Genomic DNA, 23,894 nt, shown 5'->3' on the forward strand with positions numbered 1-23,894 from the left:
TTTAACCTTGGTGGTATTTTACAAAGATGAACACTTGAGCACTGAAGATGCTTATGTCTTTCAGTGCATGTAAATGTTTGATTCTGCACGGACAGGCAAGATGTTAAATTGGTAAAGTATATCAAATTAGCTTTTAAAATAACTTTATTACTGTTCCTATCTCTGTCATTTTAGAACTGCTCTCATACTTGCTGTATGTTGTGGATCAGCAAGTATAGTCAGCCTTCTACTTGAGCAAAACATTGATGTATCTTCTCAAGATCTATCTGGACAGACGGCCAGAGAGTATGCTGTTTCTAGTCATCATAATGTGTAAGTGTTTACATTAAAAGGCTAGTTAATGCTAAATTGAAGTTTAAAATAATTATAACAGTTCCATCTTACATATCAGGTGAGATGTCATAGTTTAGTTCAGGTAGTTTTCGAGTGGCAGTGAGTTAGTCCCCTGCATCAGCCAGAAATCAGACAAAAAACAAGACAAGTTAGAAGTACCAGTGGGTGCAGGATTCTTTATCTCAGGACTTCTAAGACCTTTATCCATAGAGATCCCAACATTGTTCATTTGATCCAAGTGTAGCACCTATGCATGGGATAAAAAATAGTATCACATCTTTGATTTTTCTGATTAGTTATTTGGGTCTTCAAATGTCCAGTTTATCAGAAAGTCTTGTACTGTCTTCTGGGGACTATGTCCTAGATACTCCTTGAATTTTTCAGGAACCGAAGGGGTTCACTAAATCCAAGGAAGACAGTCCCTTTTATCAAGTCAGAAGGAGGAGAAAAAAAAAGGACATTGCAATCATTCTGTTATTTTCATTGATTCTGCTGCTGCATTGTTGCCACTCAAAACTGGTCCTGCTGCCTTAAGATGAATCGGTAGATTCAGGTCCCTCAAGTCTTCATGGCAATTGATACAGTGACTTTGATGTTTTTTGTTCCCATACCTATGGTTATATGCTCAGCCATTGTTCCCAAAGGACCAGCCCCCTGCTCTGGCCCCTGGGCATCCTGACTTTATCCACACACAAAATGAGCAAATTGACCCTTCCCCCCATATTCAGAACCTAATGTGGAACCCACATCTTAGCCAAGAATTAGCTGAGACCTTCATGGTAAGAGATCCTTTGAGGCCGTTGTTGGTCTTTTCTCTAGCAGATATTAGGTAGGCTTGTTCTAAAGGGTCAGAGGAGTTCCAAAGGGTCAGAGGGGTGGCAGAAAGAGATCAGTGTTTGTTTCTTCTTCTTTGCTGCCAGATCTGTACTGTGAGGCACCTTTATATCCTGTATAGAACCTTGGGCAGTAGAAAGTCCCATATGAACCTTCCCCTGAGCAGTGGCTCCCAGCTGTGGTTGGCCCCTTGAGTGACCCGATTTACATGATAATGAAAATCGTCCAAGCTACTTCCATCTCTAGCTCAAGATTTTAAGATATTTTCAAACTCTAGCTCACAGGAAGCCATTGAAGAGAATTCTCAGAATCTCAAGTAGGTTAATTGGACTTAACAGAGCCAAGCCTTGTCCATGACTCATCACTAATCATGTGTAAAAGTAGGGCTTTGTGCTTGCTTTGGCGGCACATATCCTAAAATTAGAACAATACGGAGAAAGTTAGCATGACTTCTGCATAAGGAGGCAGCACAGATCTTTGAAGCATTCCATATTTTGTGCAGTCACTGGAAGGTCATTTGACTATTTGCTGACTAGCTCTAAGGAAACAGTGTGAATCAAAGCAAAATGGGTGCCACCAAAATATTGAAATTGTGATTTGCGCTGCAAAAATAGTCATGTAAGATGGTCTATGAGATGACTTAGAGCTGAATAACATGTTTGGTGCAAAATATATTGTTAGTATGTATGTCGAAAATTACAGAATGTCAACTTGCAACTTCTTCATGGAAACTAAAAAAAATAAAAGTAGACTTTTGGTCTCCCATGTCAGCCGGAATTGAACATCAATATAAAGCATCATTGTAACCAACATCTGCTGGCTCAGAGTTTGAGTCTGTAGAGAAGGATCATTGGTCCAAACCAGGTCTTAACATCCATTGGTTTTTCTGCCCTTGGTGTGATTGATCAACTCCGTAATAGTGGACAATCACATTATCTACTTTAATGAGATATTTATGAATACATTTAGTTACAAACTGTGACATAGTCGAGATGCCCTGAAATATAAGCCATAAAGAGTAGGACAACTAAGAGGCAAAATTAGGACTTAATAACATTTTCTGAAAACTACAACATTTGCATATTAGAACCTATGAACAAAATATGCATTGGGTTTTATTTGTGATTCCAAGATAATTTTAGTCATAAAGTTTAGGAAGAGATTATTCCATTGCTTTACTATTTCTCTCAGCATTTAAAAAATGTTATCTCATTAAATTTTTATAAGAACCTAGGGAAATAAGGCAGCAAAGTCCTCACTTTGTTGAAGAAGACATTGAGCCTAAGAGAAGCAAGTTGTCCAAGAACAAATAGCTGTTCATTATGGAGCTAGGACTTATGCAGAGTTGGGACACTTTCTATTATGTCAGGTTAATGCAACCTAATTTACTGGGTCACATGCCCTCGATTTATGAGTATTTCACCCTACATTTTTTTCTTCTTTAATTAGAAGCTTAAAGAGAAGTTTGCAGAATGTACTCATAAGTGGATGGGATAATACTGTTAAGTTCTGATATTCTGATATTGTTTGAAATACTCTTAAGAATTTTACATTTGGTAAGTATTTTTTATATCAGTATTAAAATAGTAATTTGGTTTATTACAATTTTATACATAGAATTTGCCAGTTACTTTCTGACTACAAAGAAAAACAGATGCTAAAAGTCTCTTCTGAAAACAGCAATCCAGGTAAGACTTATAACAGTGAATCACTTTAGGTCAGTTTTCCCCAACCTTTTTGGCACCAGGGACCGGTTTTGTGGAAGACAATCTTTCCATGGGCTGGGGAAAGGTGGGGATGGTTTCAGGATTATTCAATCATGTTACATTTATTGTGCTATTTTATATTATTATTACATTGTAATATATAATGAAATAATTATACAACTTACCATAATGTAGAGTCAGTGGAAGCTCTGAGCTTATTTTTCTGCAACTAGATGGTCTTATCTGGGGGCAAAGTGAGACAATGATAGATCATCTGGCATTAGATTCTCATACGAAGCACACAACCTAGATCCTTCGGATAGGCAGTTCACAACAGGGTTCATGCTCCAATGAGTTTCTAATGTTATCACTGATCTGACTGGAGGCAGAGTTCAGGCTGTAATATGAGCCATGGGGTGTGGCTGTAAGTACAGGTGAAGCTTCCTTGACTTGCCTACTGCTCACCTCCTCCTGTGTGGTGTGGTTCATAATAGTCCGTGGACTGGTATGAGTCTGTGGCCTGGGAGTTGAGGACCCCTGCTCTGGTTGGTTCTACCATAGATAAAAAACTAAAAGTAAGATATTTTTGATCACAAAAGAACACTGAAGCATAGGTCATGTTACACATGCTTGTCCCAATAAGGTCTCACTATTACTGACTTCATTCCTCCTCATTTGAAGTTGGAAAGAGATATATTGACTTTTTTGGAACAAGATGTGTTCTTCTACCTGCTGGCTAATTGTCATCATAACAGTAATTTTGTTAGAACAAGATGCTCTGCTACCATTAGCCAAAAGAGTGTCATAATAGATATGCAAATTGCCCAACTCTAGGCTCAGCAGATTATCATAAAAGTAGAAAAATGTTTCACACTAACAAAAATGCTAGTATGCTACCTGATTGTAGACACCTAATACATTGTGTAGTCCAAACTGTATGAGGACACCTTTAATTTAGCCATCTATTTATCGAAGAGCTTCTGTAAGTTAGGTTTTATAAGTTGCAGGAGACAAAAATGGAATAGATGTAGTTTTCATCTTTAAGGTGCTCATAATAGAGCTGTCTCTATTTCATTTCTGTGCTTTTTCAACAGAATTTACAAAGAAAACATTTCTATTTATATTTTCACTTGTCCACTTAAATAACTATCAAATGTCTTTTAGATACTAGCCATTTTTTCTAATGCTACAGAGCACAAACAATTAAAAGTAGAGACAGGAGCTTGTTATTATCATTGTCATTTTCATTATTTTACTACTTTATTCAGTGCTTTCTGTGTGCTAGATGCCCACTGGAAGCTTATAATTATGATTTATTATATATTGATTATGTGCCAGACATATGTAATGGGGAATGAAAATTTTGGAAAAAAGTAGGTATGATTTAAGGTAAGCATGCAGAGAGAGAAGAATTTTTCTAGGTAAAGAAGCAGAAGAATAATGTTTGGCTGAAGGAACATGCAATGAGTTTGTGTGTTTGCCAGAAGGAACATCTAATGAGATTGCCTGTTTGGCAGAAAGAGCAGCAAGTGCAAAAGACAAGATGCTTGAGTGAACTTTGCAGGGATTCTGAGCAATTCACTTTTGCTAATACCAAAAGTGTGAGATACGAGAGGTTGGGAATGAGGTGAATACTTAGCTAAGGCAAGTTCATGATAGACTTTTTAATACTATAGAAATGAGTAGGTGTTACCCCATGGGCCATGGGAAGTTTACCAGGTAGAATGCTTTGGACTGCAAATACTAGATGAGCAGTGGCTAAAACAGTAGGAACCAGAGTTGTTTTGTTTGTTCATTGATATCCTAGGATCCCACTTGTCCCTCTTTCAGCTGTGCTGTTGGCAGTGTTTTATTCACGTAACTGGGAGAAAACTTAGAAGCATTCAAGGGCTTCCTGTAATATTTCATTGGCTAGGTCAGAGTACCTGCTTATTCCCAAACCAAGCACTGGGAAGGAAAATACATGATTAGCTTAGAATAAACATTTCTCTTTCTGAGGCTGAGGAGGGGGATTGGGATAATAAACATCCCAATAGACTTGTGTTTCTTCTGCAAGAAAGAATAAGGAATGGCTGTTGATAGGGAGCCAACAATGTGTGCTGCAGGGGCTCATTGGAGAAATTTGAGCAGGGGAGTCACAAGATTAAATTTGAGTATTAAGGCTTCTGGTTATGGTGTAAAATGGGTTAGAAAGCTTTTTCTGTAAAGGACTAGGTGGGAAATATTTTAGACTATGTGGTCTCTGTTATGTCTTCTTAACCCTGCTGTTGTCTGCTGTTGTAGTGTGAAAGCCACCAGAATTATATGTAAGCAAACAGGCATGACTGAGGTCCTATAAAACTTTACTTACAATGCCATAATGCAGATTGGATTTGGTCTGTAGCCTGTAGTTTGCTGGGATTGATGGAAGGTTCTTTACTATGTAAAGAAACCAGGAGACAAAGGAAGCTTTTGCAGTAGTCAGCTATGGTTTCCTTGTCATACATCCTTGGAGTAGCATCAATGTATTACAAGGTTTTCACCTGTCCATAGTGAAATAAATAAAGTTAGGAATCTCAATTACTCATTTTAATATGTTGGCCTTTGTTTTTTTTTTTTTTTTTTTTTGGTGTTATGCTTTTTTCATTTGTTTAGCTTAATTTTTTTCCTGTAAGAAATAACATTAATTGTTGGCAGGTTTTTTTTTTTAATAAAAGCCATTTTGTAAATGTTTATGTTCCCAGTGGCAGTGGGAATACAAAACGGAGGCAGAAGAGAGGTATTGTCAATATGATTTAGTGATAATTGAATGAGAAAGGCTTGGGGGACAGAGAGAAATCTCAGATGATGTACAGGTTTCCAGGTTGTACACTAGTATTTAATCTAGACGTGAGGAAGGAGTAGGAAATTTTCTGGTGAATACAGAAGAGCAAAGAACAGCAGGTCAGCAGGAATGACTAATGTTTTTCTATGCATGTTTAATGGAATATTCGTGAAGGATATTTTGAGTAGGTAATTGGATAATCAGCATTTGTAACTTGCATCCTACTAGTTTGACTCTCACTAATAATACTTGTCAAATATCCAAGAATCTGAAAGTGGATGATAAATGTCCATGTGTATCACCATCCATGACCGAAAGTCAGCATCCACAGAACACAGAATTGGGACAGATGAACTTAATAGATAAAGATGAATATCGGAGTTGTTCCTCTTAGGGAATGATACTCTCCATGACCTGTGTGAGTCACAGCTGCCAGAAAAGAAAGAGCAAGGAGCGTATGAAGGCAGCACAGCAAATTCAGTCCTAGAGTGCCCTGCTTGGCTTCGTGTCATAGTTCTGACTTCTAATAAATCATTTTCTGCAAAATATGCTTTGTGTTTTTCCCTCTTGCTGCCTGCAGCCAAACAGAATCCCTTTAGCAGTGCATTTTTGTGTTCTTCCTTTAAACAAATCAACATATAAATAACAAAATGAAGAAAGAGAGTTTTTTTTATAGGCTAGTGTTTAACATAAACTTGAGAGTGCGTACGAGGATTATAGTTAGAATTTACGGACTGGGTAGGAAGACTAGATAGAAATCTAAAGATTGCTGACTCAAACACAATGTGGTTTCTTTGCTTTATTGTCACAGCTCTGACTTCACAACTATTGGTTAAATTCATATGCACTATAACTTTAGAAAGCACCTGCCCAAACCAAGTATTAAGTGATTTATTATAATTTCTCTGACTTACTATAGAACTGACTTTCCACGTGTTCATGAGAATTGAATTTGCTACATAGTATCATCTTAGGTTTGTCCACACGAGCTTTCACCTTGTCTTAATGAATAATGGTTCACTAAGAATATTGGTTTTGGCATTTAAAGTGATCTATATCTCAATGCAGATAGGACCAGGGACCACTCTTGAACATTAATGTCCAAGCATCTTAAAATTACACATAAGGCTTTCATTATCTGACTTCAACCCCACTCTCCATCTTTAGCCCTTTTCCCTGTGTGCCCTTTCTCTGGCATTACTGAGCTGCCGGTAGTGCCCTACTCACTTATCCTTCTATTGTAGGCAAATACTTTCACTCTTTCAGGCCTCGTTCCCACTCTTGCTGCTGCCGGGCATGCTGTCACCCTTTCCTGCCCTCTACCCCTTTTAATCTGGTCAGCCTCAATATTTAAGTCTCTGCTTGGGCATGTGTTCTAGAAAAGCCATCCCTGAGATGCTTTATTTTCATTCTTTTTAAACTGATGCCTAGCATGTATTTAGCAGGACTCAATAAGAAATTTCTGAGTAAAATGTGAGTAAGATGATGTGCAAGACTCTCCTCTGCAGTTTTGGAGCAGAGGGGACAGACATGTGGAGGAATAATGTACAGCTTAGGGGGTAAAGATGCAGTGGACAAATCAGTAAACTATTAAGGCAGCCTCAAGTAAGGAGGTACCTATTTATCTGGGGAAAGACATGCAGAATCAAGGAAGACTTCTCATAGCATTGTGTTAAAAGATGACAATAAGGCTGGGTGTGGTGGCTCACACCTGTAATCCCAGCATTTTGGGAGGCTGGAGCAGGCAGATCACAAGGTCAAAATATCAGGATCATCCTAGCCAATGGTGAAACCCCATCTCCACTAAAAACATGAAAATTAGCTGGGCATAATGGTGCATGTCTGTAATCCCAGCTTCTCAGGAGACTGAGATAGGAGAATCCTTTGAACCAGGGAGTCGGAGTTTGCAGTGAGCTGAGATTGTGCCACTGCACTCCAGCCTGGTGACAGAGCAAGACCCTGGCTCAAAAAAAAAAAAAAAAAAAGAAAAGAAAAATGAAAATAAATATGTCAGAGTAGTGGAGGGAAACATTTTTAGATATTAGGAAGTCATTGTACACTAATAAAGGTGTCATTAGTAATTTTGGAAATCACTTATAAGGTACTATTGTTGCAGAAAACAGGAGGCAGGAGAGACCCAGTGGGTGAAACAGGAGGATTTCATTTAGGTGCGCGCGAGCTCAGTGGATTTGCAGCCAAAAGCTAGCCCTGAACAAAGACAGGGCTTGGCTTATGTAGGCAAGCTTACAGAAGCAAAACAAAGGCAGTTAATCATATAGTGGCAGTTTTGCAACCTCAGCGTAGCTTGTGACCTTGCAACTGCAATGAAGGAAAACAGGAACTTGCAAATAATATGCATTTGTAAAAATAGCTATGAGTAAATGCTGAGGGGAAGGGGAGACATTAAAGGAATTTGTTTTCTTAACCTTGCTCTGGGATGTCTGGAGCCCATACCTGTGGGCTCTGGCTTCTCAGGCAGGGTCACCACGACCTTTCCTGGGCCCTGCTTGTTACTATCCTTAGAGTCAGAGTAGCTAAGTGCAGGAAAACTTGTTTCTCTTTAAAACTAAATTTCCTTTTCTTTACATTTACTGCTTCTCTATTAGGAAGTGGAGAACAACATACTGTGTTACCTTATGTGCTTCTACTGTATTTTAAAGTTGCGTTTCTGGTGGTTTTGTTCATTTATGTTGGGTGGATGAATTTGTGAGTGAATGACATCAGGTGTCTCCCCAAGTGGTTTGTTGAAGTTTGGGAGGATTATTTCCTAAATAACTATTTCTTGAAAAACTAAACACTCAACTTATGAAATAAAATGTTGTCTTACATCTATTTTTATAAAGGCAATAGTTTTTAACTGTTGTGAGTGGTTCATTTTAACTGAATATATGGATTTCTTAACAGAACAAGACTTAAAGCTGACATCAGAGGAAGAGTCACAAAGGCTCGAAGGCAGTGAAAATAGCCAGCCAGAGGCATGGAAAATTTTAAATTTAAATTTTTGATTTAATGTTGTTTTCTTTGCTTTAATAATATTAGATAGTCCAAATGAAATTACCTTTCAGACTAGGTTTTGAGAATCAATAGATTGTTTTTTCAAAGAATTTTTAAATAGATTCTTCAAATTTATTTTAATAAATTCAGCAATCTCATTAACAGAAGAATGAATAGATGCTAATTTAACATTTGATATTTAACTTGAAAAACATAACCACTATAAAATTTAAAATATTCTTATTTTACAATATTCTTATTTAAAATATTCTCATCTGCCTTTTTGATTAGCTTACAAGTAATCTTTCCTTTTGGAATAGAGGCAAAAACAATTCCAGAACTTTATTTATTCTTTTATTTTTACAACACCCTAACATGATGAAGAAGGTAACATCAATTATTGGATTATATTATTAAGCAATAGAATTATGAACAATGTAACTCTGATGGTCCCTGAGCTGGATTCATGGTTAAGAAGTAATCATGGCCAGTGATTGAAAATCTGCAGTTTTATATTGTCAGTCACTGATACCAAGGTTAAAGATATATTCTGCCTTGTAGTCTCTCACTGACCTCAGCATTTCTGTTCAGGGAGGGAACCAGGTCATAAAACCAACCCAACTGCCTATTAAAAGAATCATATCTTGCAGATTGGGACCTTTGGTATTAGTGCACAAACACAATAACATTCTAACTTATTTCAGTTGCAGAAAATCAGTACATATTATTAAAATTTTTTTATCTGCTGTAATTTGTACACATTAGAATATATTAGAACTGGACTTAAGCAGATAGTATAGATACATAACACTATCATATTATAGTATATAATTTCAATTAAAATTTAAGAATTTGCATCTCTTTCTGTTTGGTGTTGATTTCGGCTCCTAATAATTTAAAGGGTGCCTACAACCCAGTTAGAAATCTTTTAAAAAAGCACTTCAGTGCACTGTAGGGGCTCACTAGTTAGGGTTTCATGAGGTAAACTCTTTTCAAGTGAGGAAGCCTTTGGAACACTACAAATCATCTGCTAATTCATTTTTGGTAGATTTAACACATAACAAACTGTTTAGTCCGAACAAATAGTGACCAAGTTAAGTTTGCTGGTTCATGTTTTTCTTCTCCCTTTGGCTAAGGTGAATTATTTTTCCCATGTTAATCAGAAGCCAGTAATGTGGCAGTAGCTAAACATAGATTAAAAAGTTAATTCTTAATTGTAATTATTATTTATTTATTTTAATAGTTAAATTTTAATTTTAATTATTTTCTAATTTTTCATTGTCCATACTTGATTACTTAAGAATAAAATTTTTTAAAACATGCATTCCAAAAGAGGAGACATCACAGAAATACAACAAGCAAATTAACCTTCTGTTTTTGCATCTGCAGAAAATGTCTCAAGAACCAGAAATAAATAAGGATGGTGATAGAGAGGTATACCTTCATATTCACATGTTTCTGTTAAATTAGATTTTTACATTATGTTGTTTAACAAAGTGCAGTAAGTGTAGGCATACATGATCCTATCATGTAAGTAGCATAAATCATCAGTGAAAAAGTTAATATTTAACTCAGAAAGAATTCTGTACATTGAGTTTTCGAGAGATACAAACCCTAAGATATTCTTTGATTATTATGGAACAATCCTGAATGGTGCCATAAAATGCTAAGTAATGCCAGTTTAGGAGCTTTGGACCAATCATTTTATCTTTCTTGGTTTTAGTCTGATTATCAATAGATTATGTGGCTAAAGAAGATAGTTTCTTATTCTGTGTATCTTCCAGCTAGAAAATTGTATGGCTATTGAATGTGAAATTTGGGGAGCATCTCATTTTCTGGAATTCCACGTTTGCACCTCAGCAGTTTCACTCTGCTCCTTGTGTTGTGGCAAACTTTGGTTCCCACATTTCAGTGAGCACCATCATGTTTTTGATATCCCAGGAACCAAATGAAAAAAGAATGTTCAAAGGCAGTGGGGGAGAAGAATATCTTAGCGCAGAAAAGGGCAAACTTCCTTTCTATTCCTGAAGCCCCAGAGTGTCTCATCCTCGAAATCTGACTGTTTAATGTAAAATCTAGGTAGAAAAGACAGAAGAAGACACATTTTGCATCTTTCTTTGTCTTTTTATTTGTGTGTTCCCACGAGCCAAATAGGGTAAATACATATATAAGATTCTGAAGAGTGATTGAGAATAAAAGCACAAAATGATGGAGGGCCCTTTTTGAATTTTGGAAAATTCTGTTTTATTTATTGAAACAGAAATGAAGCAAACTTCACAGAAATTTCTGTGATATATTAATGATATGATAATTACATCTTAAATTTATATGGTAATAGTTCTGTATATATGATCAAATTTAAGTGTGAAATATTTTTAGTGACTAAAATGATGGCAAACTGAGTCAATTGGTAAAATCTTTTTAGGTTCTTTTTATTCAATAAAGTGATAACCATCCTTAATATGCCACTCAAGGTTGAAGAAGAAATGAAAAAGCACGAAAGTAATAATGTGGGAATACCAGAAAACCTGACTAATGGTGTCGCTGCTGGCAATGGTGATGATGGATTAATTCCTCAAAGGAAGAGCAGAACACCTGAAAATCAGCAATTTCCTGACACTGAAAGTGAAGAGTATCACAGGTAAGCCTATGGCAACATTGAACAGGAGATAACTATGAGCTGGCAAACTAACCCTAATTTGGGCTAATATTCATGATGAACAAATTTTATAGTTTTACTAGGATATTCAGCCTTGCCTGTTAATCAGAAAAATGAAAATCAGCAAACAATGAGTTACCATTTTTTCCAGTCATTACTTTATTTGAAAAATAACCAGTATTGGCAAATGTGAGGGAAAAGGCATTTTCTTTTCTTTTTAGTGAACTTTTCTTTTAACTTCAAGGGTACATGTGCAGATTTGTTATATAGGTAAAGTGTGTCATGGAGATTTGGACTACAGATTATTTCATCAGCCAAATAATAAGCAAAACACCGGAAAGGTAGTTTTTTGGTCGTCTCCCTCCTGCCATGCTCCACCTTCAAGTAAACCCTGGTGTCTGTTATTCTCCTCATTGTGTCCATGGGTTCTCATTGTTTAGTTCCCACTGATGAGTAAGAATATGTGGCATTCGATTTTCTGTTCCTGCATTAGTTTGCTTAGGATAATGGCCTCCAGCTCCATCTGTGTTGCTGCAAGGGAAATGGTTTCATTGTAAAAGACATTTCATACACTGCTGGTAAATACATTTTGAACATTAATTTAGTAGCATATTCACAAACACATGTATAACATTAAGGATTTGTAATATATGTAAAGGATATTTGTATAGATTTGTTACATACATACTTATGTATAAGGACATTTATTACAGCATTATTATATCAAAAAGATGGATCCTTATCAATAGGAAATTATCCTTGTGAAAACTAAATCCTTACCAATAGGAAATAGCTCAATTTTCATATCCAGAAATTAATGTAGTATGAAGCCATTTTTTACAAGTGAGGTTAGATCTAGAGTATACTGATTATTTCACAATTAAAATATATTTAAAGCATTAGTGATAACACATCTTAAGATAATTTTGTTAGAATTCTTGTAATATTTGCTGTGTTGCAAATGGAAGCTACATGCTACATTGACACTGTACCTTGTTAGCAACAAGATTGCTAATTATTAAATTTTTGTCATCAGTGCCTGAGTGCTGAAATATTGGACCCTCAGTCTGAATATTGCCAAGGGATTGTACATGGGGTTCTATATTTAATATAAACATTTCAGTATATTTGGTAAAACTTTTATTAAAATACATCAAAGGGCCTTTCATCTGCTAAACCAGGAGTTGGCCAGCTTTTTCTGCAAAGAGCCAGTTAGTAAATATTTTAGGCTTTGTGGACTATATCTATTTATTTATTTTTTTTTGAGACAGGGTCTCTGTTTCCCAGGCTGGAGTGCAGTTGTGTGATCATGGCTCACTGCAGCCTCAACTTTCTGGGCTCTAGTGATCCTCCCACCCCAGCCTCTCTACTAGCTGGGACCACAGGTATGCAACATCACACCCAACTAATTGACACTATGGACTGTAAAGTGAATAAGCATGGCTGTGTTCCAAGATACTTGACTTACAAAAACAGTCAGTGGGCTGGATTTGGCCCACAGGTGCTTATTTGCTGACCCTTGTGCTCAAAGGAAGGTGCTGCTAATGCATTGACTCTTACATGTTAAAGTGCCCTGCATGGATGACATTATCTTTTCTTTGAGAAAAGGATATATTTGAGTATTCACCTCACCACGTTTTTCCACAGTGACTTCATATAATTTTAAAAACTTCATTTATAAAATAAGATTATTTTCTGCATTTCTGCCACTTTATTCCTGTTAATAGAACTCAGTATTTTGCTGTGATCAATTACTTTGTATATTTGATGAGTGTCAGCTGTCCTAGAATTGGCTGATTTTATCAAGCAAGAAATACTCTCCTTGAAACTTTTAGTATTTCTTGGTCTTTATGTATAAGCATGAACAAAATAATAATCAGCTTATGTAATCTAGAAATGTTCAAGGCAACTTTTACTCTATAGTTATAAGAATTTAACACCTCAGTCTGGCATTTGTAATGCCACATGTGTATAATTTTTATAACCTTTAAAATATATTATATAAAATTTGAAAACTACACCTGTTATATAAAATTTGAAACCATTTGTCTATTACTTTTCCATGACTGTGGAAGAAAATTACAACATTCTCAGTCATGACTCCTAAGTGTGATGTTCTTAAAAGAACTGTCTACACTCACGAACTCAAATTTTCTTTTCATTCACTCTTGATCTCACACCAGTGTCTTCAGTTTCAGCAGTCCTCCAACGTTGTTTTTCCTCAAGATTATCACTAATTTTTTTCTGTAATAAATCTATGCATTTTTCTTACACCTCATTTTATTTAATCTGTCAGCAATATTTGAGCCAATGGAGGGCATCTCCTCCCCAACGGCATCTTCACTTGGCTTTCAGGACCTCACTCCCTCAGACTTTTCCTCCTGCCTTTCTAGTCCATTCATCATGGTCTGTTTTGCTTGCTCCTCCTCATCTTTCTCCTTTTGGACATTGTTGTTTCCCAGGGCTCAGTCCTCAATTTTCTTTCTTGTGACTTATTATTTTTCTTTTTTTGAGACAGAGTTTGACTCTGTCCCCCAGGCTGGAGTTCAGTGGTGTGATCTCGGCTCACTACAACTTCTGCCTCCTGGGTTTAAGCAATTCTCCTGCCTCAGCCTCCTGAGTAGCTGGCATTACAGCTGTGTGCCACCATGCTCAGCTGATTTTTGTATTTTTAGTAGACACAGCATTTCCCCATGTTGGCCAGCCTGGTCTCAAACTCCTGACCTCAGGTGATCTGTCTGCCTTGGCCTCACAATGTGTTGGGATTACAGGTGTGAGCCACTGCACCTGGCCCCTCGTGACTTTTTCTACTGTGTATATGCTAGTGATTTCCAAATGTATGTCTCCAGCTCAGATCTCTCTCCTTAATTCCAGATTTCTATATCAGCCTGCCTACTTGACGTCTCTATTTGGTATCACACACTTGTCAGATCCAAAATTGGGCTACTGATGTCCTTCCTGAAATCCACACCTCATGTAGTCTTTCCTACTTTGGTTAAGGGTAACTCTTAACCACAAATCTGCCAAAAATCTTGGTGTCATTCTTGACTCATCTCTCTCTCTCTGACACCTCACATCTAATCTCTCAGTAAATCTTGTGAGGTCTACCTGAAGAGTATGTCCAGAAGCCAGTCATATCTTGTACATCTGAGCCACGGTCATCTGCAGTCTAGATGAGTGTCATAGACTGGGAATTGATCATCCTGGCTTTTAAAAACTTCCCTTTTCATCCATTCTTAACTCAGTGGATGTATTTAAAACATGAGTCAAATTGTGTCATTCCCCTGCCCTAGCCCTTCTGATTGCCTCCCATTTCACTCTGAGTATATGTCAAAGTTCCTCCTAATTATCTCCCTTGCTCTGCTTCAGCCACACTGAATTCTTGTTGTCCCTTATCTACCCCTAGTGCTTAAAGACTCCAGGCACACCTCTGTACTTGGCAGTTCCCTGTGTCTGGAATGCTTTTTCCCCAGATATCCTCCTAGCTTTCTCTTTCCATTCCTTCAGTTCTCTATTTAAAACCCCCTTTCTAAGAAGAAGAGGAAAAAGGGTAAAAAGAAACATATTAAGTAACAACCACTTTCTGAGGAAGAACCATGTACTACCCAGATGCATCATGCTTAAGATGCAATTGGGAGCATACAAGGAATGCTCTCTAATGTAATCATGAGAAGGTTCAATGAAACAAAAGTGATTTATCATCTCCAACTTCAAACCTATTTGTATCTTGACATCAACGCTGTTAACCTTATGTCATCGTTTCTTAGAGTCTTTGATATACAAATAAAAGGTTTTTTGTGTTAGAAAAAAAAAAACCCTTTCTCAGCAGGGACTTTTCTGGCCATCCCAACTTTCCCACCACCCTCCCCATCAAACACATAAACGTTTTGTTTTCCTGCTTTAGTTTTTCTCCTCTAACATCCTGTATATTTTGCCTTATCTGTCTGTTGTTATTGTGTGTTTTTCTCACTCTCATGAATAGGGTTTTTATTTTTCACTACCATATCCTCACTGCCTAGAAAAAGGCTTAGCATTTTGGACGTAGCTACCTAATAAATACTTATTAAATGAGTGAATGGAGTTTATCCTGAGTATATTGTTTGATTGATTCTCACTTTAAAAATGTTTGACATGGGCCAGGCGCAGTGGCTCACACCTGTAATCGCAGCACTTTGGGAGGCCAAGGCAGGTGGATCACGAGGTCAGGAGATTGAGACCAGCCTGGCTAACACGGTGAAACCCCGTCTTTACTAAAAATACAAAAAAATTAGCCAAGTGTGGCAGTGTGTGCCTGTAGTCCCAGCTGCTGGAGAGGCTGAGGCAGGAGAGTGGCATGAACCCGGGAGGCGGAGCTTGCAGTGAGCCGAGATCACACCACTGCACTTCAGCCTGGGTGACAGAGCAAGACTGTGTCTCAAAAATAAATAAATAAATAAAATGTTTGACATGGTTCATTCTAACAGTTTTGCCTGGTAATTGTATGCATTTTAAAAATTGTTTTGGCTTTTTATAATAAGCTACACTCTTTATATTAATTTTTTTATTTAGGGAGAAAAGCCCAATATTGTGGTTATTCACTATTTATTGTTTTACTAGTAATCATAATTGTAATTATGGTAAACAGAGTCAGAGGAATTGCAAACTTTACTGGTATCTTATTTTATTTTTTTGAGATGGAGTCTCGCTGTATCACCCAAGCTGGAGTGCAGTGGCGCAATCTCAGTTCATTGCAACCTGGGTTCATGCATTTCTCCTGCCTCAGCCTCCTAAGGAGCTGGCCCTTGCATAAGGCGGCCACACAAATTTTGGAAGCATTCCATATTTTTCACAGTCACTGGAAGCTCATTTGACTGTTTGCTGACTAGCTCTAAGGAAACAGTGTGAATCAAAGCAAAACGGTGCCACCAAAATATTGAAATTGTGATTTGCGCTACAAAAATAGTCATGTAAGGTGGTCTTTGAGATGACATCAGAGCCAAATGACGTGTGGGGTGTTGTGTGCAAAATATATTGTTAGTATGTATGTTAAAATTTAGAGAATATCAACTTGCAACTTCTTCATGGAACCTAAAAAAAAATTAAAAGTAAGGTTTTGGTCTCCCATGTCAGCTGGAGATGAACATGTATATAAAGCATCATTGTAACAAACATCTGGCTCAGAGTTCGAGTCTGTAGAGAAGAATCGTTGGTCCAAGTCAGGTCTTAACATCCATTGGTTTTTCTGCCCTTGGCGTGATTGATCAACTCCGTAATAGTGGACAATCACATTGTCTACTTTAATGAGATATTTATGAAAAAATTTAGTTACAAACTATCACATAGTTGAGATGCCCTGAATTATAAACCATAAAGAGTAGGACAACTAAGAAGCAAAATTAGGATTTAATAACATTTCCTGAAAACTATAACATTTGCATATTAGAACCTATGAATAAAATACACATTGGGTTTTATTTGGGATTCCAAGATAATTTCAGTCATAAAGTTCAGGCAGAGATTATTCAATTGTTTTACTGTTTCTCTGAGCATTTAGAAAAATGTTATCTTGTTAAATCATAAGAACAACCTAGGAAAATAAGGCAGCATAGTCCTCGCTTTGTAGAAGAAGACATTGAGCCTAAGAGAAGCAGCTTGTTCAAGAGCAAATAGCTGTTCATTATGGAACTAGGACTTATGCAGAGTTGGGACACTTTATATTATGTAATGCTAATGCAAGCTAATTTACTGGGTCAAAGTGCCCTCGATTTATGAGTATTTCACCTTTTTTTTTCTTCTTTAATTAGAAGCTTCATGAGAAGTTTGTAGAAAGTACACATAAGTGGATGGGATAATACTGTTCTGATATTTTACATTTGGTGAGTTTCCAGATCAGTATTTTAAAACAGTAATTTTATTTATTATATTTTTATACATAGAATTTGCAAATTACTTTCTGACTACAAAGAAAAACAGATGCCAAAATACTCTTCTGAAAACAGCAACCCAGGTAAGACTTGTGATAGTGAATTACTTTAGGTCAGTTGTCCACAACCTTTTTGGCACCAGGGACCGGTTTTGTGGAAGACAATTTTTTCATGGACTGGGGGAAGGTGGGGATGATTTCAGGATTATTCAGTCACATTACATTTATTGTGCTACTTTAGATTATTATTACATTGTAATATATAATGAAATAATTATACAACTTACCATAATGTAGAATCAGTGGAAGCTCTGAGCTTGTTTCCCTGCAACTAGATGGTCCCTTCTGGGGGCAAAGTGAGACAGTGACATATCATCAGGCATTAGATTCTCATATGAAGCACACAACCTAGATCCCTCGGATGGGCAGTTCACAACAGGGTTGATGCTCCAATGAGTATCTAATGTTATCACTGATCTGACTGGAGGCAGAGTTCAGGCTGTAATATGAGCCATGGGGAGTGGCTGTAAATACAGATGAAGCTTCCCTGGCTTGCCTGCTGCGCACCTCCTCCTGTGTGGCGTGGTTCCTAACATGCCATGGACTGGTACCAGTCTGTGGCCTGGGAGTTGTGGAACCCTGCTCTGAGTGGTCCTACCATAGATAAAAAAGTAAAAGTAAGGAATTTTTGATCACAAAAGAACAGTGAAGCACAGGTCATGTTACGTATGCTTGTGCCAACAAGGTCTCATTATTACTGACTTCATTCCTGCTAATTTGAAGTTGAAAGAGATACATTTACTTTGTTGGAACAAGATGTGTTCTTCTACCTGCTGGTTAATTGTCATGATAACAGTAATTTTGTTAGAAGAAGGTGCTCTGCTACCGTTTGGCAAACGATTGTCATAATGTACAATTTGCCCAACTCAAGGGTCAGCACATTATAATAAAAGTATAAAAATGTTTCACAGTAACAAAATTGCTAGTATCCTACCTGGATGTGGACACCTAATACATGGTACAATCCAAGCTGCATGAGGACACCTTTAATTTAGCTATCTCATCATCAAAAAGCTTCTATAAGTTAGGTTTTATAAGTTGCAGGAGACAAAGATGGAATAGATGTAGTTTTAGTCTTTAAGATGCTCATAACAGAACTGTCTCTATTTCATTTCTGTGCTTTTTCAACAGCATTCACAAAGGAAACATTTTTATTTATGTTTTCACTTGTCCACTTAACAAATAGTCAAATGTCTTTTAGATACTAAGCATTTTTTCTAAGGCTACAGAAAACAAAAAAACAGGAGCTTGTTATTATCATTGCCATTTTTATTCTTTTGCTACTTTATTCAGTGCTTACTGTGTGCTAGATGCCCACTGGAAGCTTATAATTATGATTTATTATATATTGATTATGTGCCAGACATATGTGAGGAGGAATGAAAGTTTTGGAAAAAAGTAGGTATGATTTAAGGTAAGCATGCAGAGAAAGAAGAATTTTTCTAGGTAAAGAAGCAGAAGAATAATGTTTGGCAGAAGGAACATGCAACGAGGTTGTGTGTTTGCCAGAAGGAACATCTAATGAGATTGCCTGTTTGGCAGAAAGAGCAGCAAGTGCAAAAGACAAGATGCTTGAGTGAACTTTGCAGGGATTCTGAGCAATTCACTTTTGCTAACACCAAAAGTGTGAGATACGAGAGGTTGGGAATGAGGTGAATACTTAGCTAAGGCAAGTTCATGATAGACTTTTTAATACTATAGAAATGAGTAGGTTTTACCCTGTGGGCCATGGGAAGTTTACCAGGTAGAATGCTTTGGACTGCAAATACTAGATAAGCAGTGGCTAAAACAGTAGGAACCAGAGTTGTTTTGTTTGTTCATTGATATCCTAGGATCCCACTTGTCCCTCTTTCAGCTGTGCTGTTGACAGTGTTTTATTCACGTCTCCTTTCATGGTTGGCTAATCCGCAGCAGCTCCAAACATCTTGTTCTCACAACACAACATTGCAAGGGCTGCTTTTCTTCACATGTGTCTTTTAAACAGTGAGAAAACTTAGAAGCATGCAAGGGGCTTCCTGTAACATTTCATTGGCTGGGTCACAGTACCTGCTCATTCCCAAACCAGGCACTGAGAAGGCAAATACCTGATTAGCTTAGAATAAACATTTCTCTTTCTGAGGTTAAGGAGGGGGATTGGGATAATAAACATCCCAATAGACTTGTGTTTCTTCTGCAAGAAAGAATAAGGAATGGCTACTGATAGCCAACAATGTGTGCTGCAGGGGCTCATTGGAGAAATTTGAGCAGGAGAGTCACAAGATTAAATTTGAGTATTAAGGCATTCTGGTTATGGTGTAAAATGGGTTAGAAAGCTTTTTCTGTAAAGGACCAGGTGGGAAATATTTCAGACTATGTGGTCTCTATCATATCTATTTAACCCTGCTGTTGTCTGCTGTTGTAGTGTGAAATCATGATTATACATAAGCAAACGGGCATGACTGAGCTCCTATAAAACTTTATTTACAAAGCCATAATGCAGATTGGATTTGTGCTGTGGCCTATAGTTTGCTGGGATTCATGGAAGACAACCATGTAAAGACCAGGAGACAAAGGAAGCTTTTGCAGTAGTCAGCTATGGTTTCCATGTCACACATCCTTGGACTAGTATCAATGTATCATAAGGTTTTCACCCATCCATGGTGAAATAAATAACGTTAGGAATCTCAGTTACTCATTTTAATATGTTGGCCTTTGTTATGCCTTTTTCATTTGTTTTGCTTAATTTTTTTTCATGTAAGAAATAACATTAATAGTTGGCGGTTTTCTTTTAAATAAAAGCCATTTTGTAAATGTTTATGTTCCCAGTGGCAGTGGGAATACAAAATGGAGGCAGAAGAGAGGTATTGTCAATATGATTTAGTGATAATTGAATGAGAAAGGCTTGGGGGACAGAGAGAAATCTCAGATGATGTACAGGTTTCCAGGTTGTACACCAGTATTTAACCTAGTTGTGAGGAAGGAGTAGGAAATTTTCTGGTGAATACGGAAGAGCAAAGAACAGCAGGTCAGCAGGAATGACTAATGTTTTTCTATTCATGTTTAATGGAATATTCGTGTAGGATATTTTGAGTAGGTAATTGGATAATCAGCATTTATAACTTGCATCCTACTAGTTTGACTCTCACTAATAACACTTGTCAAATATCCAAGAATCTGAAAGTGGATGATAAATGTCCATGTGTATCACCATCCATGACCGAAAGTCAGCATCCACAGAACACAGAATTGGGACAGATGAACTTAATAGATAAAGGTGAATATCGGAGTTGTTCCTCTTAGGGAATGATACTCTCCATGACCTGTGTGAGTCACAGCTGCCAGAAAAGAAAGCAAGGAGCGTATGAAGGCAGCACAGCAAATTCAGTCCTAGAGTGCCCTGCTTGGCTTCGTGTCATAGTTCTGACTTCTAATAAATCATTTTCTGCAAAATATGCTTTGTGTTTTTCCCTCTTGCTGCCTGCAGCCAAACAGAATCCCTTTAGCAGGGCATTTTTGTGTTCTTCCTTTAAACAAGGCAACATATAAATAATGAAAACAAGAGAAAGAGTGGTTTTTGTATAGGATAGTATTTAACGTAAACTTGAGAGTGAGTACCAGGATTATACTTAGAATTTATGGACTGGATGGGAAGACTGGATAGAAATCTAAAGATTGCTGACTCAAACACAATGTAATTTCTTTGCTTTATTGTCACAGCTCTGAATTCACGACTCTTAGTTGTATTCATATGCACTATAACTTTACAAAGCATCTTCCCAAACCAAATCTTTACTGATTTATTGTAATTTGTATGACTTTATTATAGAATTGACTTTCCAAGTGTTCATCAGAATTATTGAGAATTCGCTACATAGTATCATTTCAGTTGTGTCCACATGAATTATCTGTCACCTTGTCTTAATGAATAATGGTTCACTAGAAATATTGGTTTTGGCATTTAAAGTGATCTATATCTCAATGCAGATAGGACCAGGGACCACTCTTGAACATTAATGTCCAAGCATCTTAAAATTACACATAAGGCTTTCATAATCTGACTTCTGCCCCACTCTCCATCTTTAGCCCTTTTCCCTGTGTGCCCTTTCTCTGGCATTACTGAGCTGCCGGTAGTGCCCTACTCACTCATCCTTCTATTGTAGGCAAATACTTTCATTCTTTCAGGCCTCGCTCCCGCTCTTGCTGCTGCCGGGCATGCTGTCACCCTTTCCTGCCCTCTACCCCTTTTAATCTGGCCAGCCTCAATATTTAAGTCTCTGCTTGGGTATGTGTTCTAGAAAAGCCATCCCTGAGATGCTTTATTTTCATTCTTTTTAGACCCTAATGCCTAGCATGTATGTAGCAGGACTCAATACAAATTTTCTGAGTAAAACAAAGACTGTTTTTACAAAGATGATGTGCAAGACTCTCCTCTGCAGTCTTGGAGCAGAGGGGACAGACATATGGAGAAATAATGTACAGCTTAGGGGGTAAAGATGCCGTAGAAAAATCAGTAAAATACTAAGGCAGCCTCAAGGAAGGAGATACCTATTTATTTGGGGGAAGACATGCAGAATCAAGGAAGACTTCACATAGGATTGTTTCAAAAGATGAAAATAAGGCTGGGTGTGGTGGCTCATGCCTATAATCCCAGCACTTTGGAGGCTGAGGTGGGCGGATAATGAGGTCAGGAGATTGAGACCATCCTGTCCAATGGTGAAACCCCATCTCTACTAAAAATACAAAAATTAGCTGGGTGTGGTGGTGCTTGCCTGTAATCACAGCTACTCAGGAGACTGAGGCAGGAGAATCGCTTGAACCAGGGAGTCAGAGGTTGCAGTGAGCTGATCGCACCACTTCATTCCAGCCTGGTGACAGAGCAAGACCCTGGTTCATTAAAAAAAAAAAAAAAAAAAAAAAATTAAAATTAATTTGTCAGAATTATGGAGGGAAACATTTTAGATATTAGGAAAATGTTGTACAGTAATAAAGGTGTCAGCAGTGATTTTGGAAATCATTTATAAGGTACTATTAGGAAGTGGAGAACAATATGCTGTGTCACCTTATATGTTTCTACTGTATTTTAAAGCTGTGTTTATGGTGGTTTTGTTCATTTATGTTGGGTGGATGAATTTATGAGGGAATTTTTAACATGTGTGTATGTCTTCAATCTGGTGACATCTGATGTCTCCCCAAGTGGTTTTTTGAAGTTTTTGAGAATTATTTCGTAAATGACAATTTCATGAAAGATTAAACACTCAATTTATGAAATAAAATGAAATGTCTTAAATCTGTTTTTAAAAGGCAATAGTTTTTAACTGTTCTAAGTGGTTGATTTTAACTGAATATATGGATTTTTCAACAGAACAAGACTTAAAGCTGACATCAGAGGAAGAGTCTCAAAGGCTTAAAGGAAGTGAAAATAGCCAGCCAGAGGCATGGAAACTCTTAAATTTAAACTTTTGGTTTAACGTTTTTTTTTTTTTTTTTGCTTTAATAATATTAGATAGTCCAAATGAAATTACCTTTGAGACTAGGCTTTGAGAATCAATAGATTCTTTTTTTAAGAATCTTTTGGCTGGGGGGGTGGCTCATGCCTGTAATCTCAGCACTTTGAGAGGACGAGGTGGGCGGATCATGAGGTCAGGAGATCGAGACCATCCTGGCTAAGATGATGAAACCCTGTCTCTACTAAAAATACAAAAACTTAGCCGGGTGTGGTGGTGGGCACCTGTAGTCTCAGCTACTTAGGAGGCTGAGGCAGGAGAATGCCATGAACCTGAGGGGTGGAGCTTGCAGTGAGCCGAGATCTGCCACTACACTCCAGCCTGGGCGACAGAGCAAGACTCTGTTTCAAAAAAAAAAAAAAAAAAAAAATTTAATAGATTCTTAAAATTTACTGTAATAAATTCAGCAACCTTATTAAAAGGAGAATCAATAGATTCTAATTTAATATTTGATATTTAACTTCAACATAACCCACTATGAAATTTAAAATACTCTTATTTTAAAATATTCTTATCTGCCTTCTTGATTAACTTATAGCTGATCTTTCCTTTTGGAATAGAGGCAAAAACAAATTTCAGAACTTTGTTCTTTTATTTTTACAACACCCTAACATGATGAAGAAGGTAACATCAATTATTGGATTATATTATTAAGCAATAGAATTATGAACAATGTAACACTGATGGTCCCTGAGCTGGATTCATGGTTAAAGAGTAATCATGGCCAGTGATTGAAAATCTGCAGTTTTATATTGTCAGTCACTGATACTAAGGTTAAAGATATATTCTGCCTTGTGGTCTCTCATTGACCTCAGTGTTTCTGTTCAGGGAGGGAACCAGGTCAAAAAAGCAACCCAACTGCCTATTAAAGGAATCATATCTTTCAGAATGGGACCTTTGGTGTTAGTGCAGAAACACAATAACATTCTAATTTATTTCAGTTGCAGAAAATCAGGACAGATTAAAATTTTTATCTACTGTCATTAGTACATATTATAATATATTAGAACTGGACTTAAGCAGATAATCTAGATACATAACACTATCATATTACAGTATATAATTTCAATTAAAATTTAAGAATTTGCATCTCTTTCTGTTGGGTGTTGATTTCGGCTCC

The 23,894-nt window shown here is 37.1% G+C and overlaps 1 non-coding gene and 1 pseudogene across 1 annotated transcript; both read left to right on the forward strand.

The window, feature by feature from the left end:
* LOC112439084 (POTE ankyrin domain family member E-like) overlaps positions 1 to 23,894 on the forward strand; it is a 115,743-nt pseudogene that overhangs the window by 78,422 nt on the left and 13,427 nt on the right.
* On the forward strand, positions 1,558 to 1,664 carry LOC117978766 (U6 spliceosomal RNA). The gene has a single exon (XR_004669438.1). It is a non-coding gene; the product is annotated as a U6 spliceosomal RNA (small nuclear RNA).

The sequence above is a fragment of the Pan paniscus genome, chromosome 16 (genome assembly GCF_029289425.2).
Source record: "Pan paniscus chromosome 16, NHGRI_mPanPan1-v2.0_pri, whole genome shotgun sequence".
Taxonomy (NCBI): Eukaryota; Metazoa; Chordata; class Mammalia; order Primates; family Hominidae; genus Pan; species Pan paniscus.